General features: G+C 36.6%; 1 long non-coding RNA gene across 1 annotated transcript; it reads right to left on the bottom strand.

The window, feature by feature from the left end:
* Window positions 1–788: 788 nt before the first annotated feature.
* LOC118483280 lies at window positions 789–2,522 on the bottom strand. The gene is made up of 3 exons (XR_004870185.1): window positions 2,464–2,522; window positions 1,128–1,183; window positions 789–1,005 (listed from the first exon to the last, which is right to left on the bottom strand). It is a non-coding gene; the product is annotated as an uncharacterized LOC118483280 (long non-coding RNA).
* Between the last annotated feature and the right edge of the window lie 444 nt (window positions 2,523–2,966).

Here is a 2,966-nt window from a genome sequence, read left to right as displayed (position 1 = left end):
TTGATCCAAAAATCTGGTTAGGAATATCATGTGATGATATAGCTGAAAGGACTCTATAGGTGGTCTAATTAAAGAGATCATTTATCGATCTAATTAAAAGGATCCTATGGTGGTTTAGTCACACTCATCACAGGTTTGATTTTATTCCCCTACACATTATGAAACGCACTGTGCGAACTATGCAAGGAATAACATAATTATGGACGCGTACATAATTATGGAATTTAGTGCACAGAAACCACAGCGAGTTTTGTCATGAGTCTAGAGTGAACCCTGTTCATTTCCAATTCTGATGAAGCACCCGTAGAAGAAAAATGAACTAGCTATTCATTTTTCACTTCTGAAAGAATATCCGTTGAGGAAATGAATATCCGTTTGTTTAATCCTTCATTTACGTTTCTGAGGAAGCAACCGTTGGAAATGACTCCGTTTGTTCATTTTCGTTTCTGAAGATTATCCGTTGAGGAAATGAATATCCGTTTGATTATCCTTCATTTCCATTTCTGAAGAAGCAACCGTTGGAAATGACTCCGTTTGTTCATTTTCATTTCTGAAGAATATCCGTTGAAGGAAATGAATATCCGTTTGATTATCCTTCATTTCCATTTCTGAAGAAGCAACCGTTGGAAATGACTCTGTTTGTTCATTTTCGTTTCTAAAGAATATCTGTTGAAGGAAATGAATATCCGTTTGATTATCCCTTCATTTCCATTTCTGAAGAAGCAACCGTTGTGTTACGCCCTAACACGTTTTACCTTAAAAGGATGTCGCAGCGGAAAAGAGTTTTGAAATTTCTTTCCTTAGTAACGACATTACTTTCGAGAAGGTTCCAAAAGCTAAAATGTTAAACGTTCTATAAAAGAATTCACAACATTCATACTAAAATTTACATTTCTAGACGTTATACATTTCAACTATATGATCGATCTATCCGTGCAATCCTTGCTCTTGACTCGATCTACGTCCACTTCACTTCCTAAGTAGCAGAAGAAGTCCGTGTATCACCTGTGGGCATCACATACAACTTAGCCATTAGTCAACGACAACATCATATAACATTAATCTCATATAATTAAGGATTGAATAACGTTCGACAATTTAACATTAGTTCATCCAACTATCCTTACTCATCCTCTTATTCCGGGTTGGGCTTAAATTTCGTAAGAATCCGATGTACTCGTTCCTGCATTACATACCAACCTCAAACGCATAATTAGTAACGTTAAAACTCTACGTATTTAAATCATGCACACGTACCATCTTACATGCATACATACTCTTCTACATACATACATACCTTTCTTACAACTTTACATACGTGCATACACTCATACATGTCTTTACACATACATACATACACAACCACATACGTACATCTCTTTCCTACATCCTTATATAATCATACAATATTTACATGGGACTTAGACTTAGATTTATAGCCCATAGACATCTAAGGAACCATCAAAATCATGTTTGGAAAGTTCACTGTAGTCCACGGATAACAAACCGAAGCCTACGGTGAATAAATCAACTTAAATAACAAATTTTTAGGTTTTTGAACTTGGGGAGGGCGTCGGCGACGGCCCTAGGGTCGTCGGCGAAGGCCCTTGCAATTACCCGTAGCCAAAAATCCCCGTAGACAGTCAAATAACCCATCAGCCAAAAATTCACTTTCTGGAGCCCGTCGGCGACGCCCCCATACCCGTCGGCGACGCCCTCTAGAAATTGCAGTTTTCTGCAGATCAGTTTCGTCGTCCGTACGCACTAAAACGCGCATAACTTTTGAACCGTTTACCCGTTTAACCTCCCGTTTCTTCCTACATGCTTGTAAATTCACATTCTATCATATTAACTTAAAAACCTACCTCCGGATTAATGAAATTCTTAACTTACGTGCATTCGACTTATTATCATTTTCTAACTATTTGACCCGTTCGTGCATTTATCAACATAATCTGTTTACTTGACCTCAATCTCATATGAACTTTAATAATTTCATTGGCACCTATCATAAAAGATTAAATTCTCGGACGTCTTGCATCCTCTTAACCCATTTTCGCTCAAAAGCTTATTTTTGACCCGTTACGGGTATTTGCGCATTAAGTGGACTATGACATACAAAACCCTATACTTCGCTTTCATACTTGTCCAAGCCATTACTCTAATCGAATAGCTCGTTTCCAAACGACTCCTAAGGTCGTTTGCCCGATATACCTATCAAGGGCATTTTAGTCAACTATGCTCTATCCTTAATAACAAAGGAATTCCTTACATAAGTAACCAATTCCACTACTTAGCTACAATTTCTACATCATACCTACCTTGCTCAGATCAAAACTAAGATCCGTTTAATACTTCATTGACATCATACAATTCATTCCTATTTGACCTCAATTATCACTTATAATTAAATTGCATAAATCATTACATAAACAACTAAGAAGTGATTACGGAATCACTTACCTTGTGCATCCGTGTTCATACCCGCTTCCTTGCCTCATCTTGACCCGTTAGCCTTCCATGCTTGGTCCATGCTAGTGTGGTTCCTATTCTTTCATGCCGTCATGCCATAATAATGTTAGTATTCATGCTCATTCATGTTAACACACATTTTCCAACTCTTATCTACATTGACTTTCACTAACACGCATACGACATGATTTGTCAACCACATAGTTCAATATCTTTGAAATCCAAATTCGTTATCACACATAACACATAATTGATCTAACACATATTCCATGATCTCTCAATTCTTATATTTGTGTCAAAATGCCTAACCATGCTATAAATTCTCTGTTGACTTTCAGAAAGTCAACCTTCTAGCATATAACTTCCAATTTCGAACACGCATTTATGTTGATATAATAGACCATATTAATGACATCATATTAATTTCATACATAATGTTGTATAACACATACAACTACATGATCACCTAGTCACATACACAATATACACATACT

This window comes from Helianthus annuus, chromosome 10 (assembly GCF_002127325.2).
Source record: "Helianthus annuus cultivar XRQ/B chromosome 10, HanXRQr2.0-SUNRISE, whole genome shotgun sequence".
NCBI classification, from domain to species: domain Eukaryota; kingdom Viridiplantae; phylum Streptophyta; class Magnoliopsida; order Asterales; family Asteraceae; genus Helianthus; species Helianthus annuus.
Note: the sequence above shows the minus strand (reverse complement) of the source record. Positions and strands in the feature narration are given on the sequence as shown.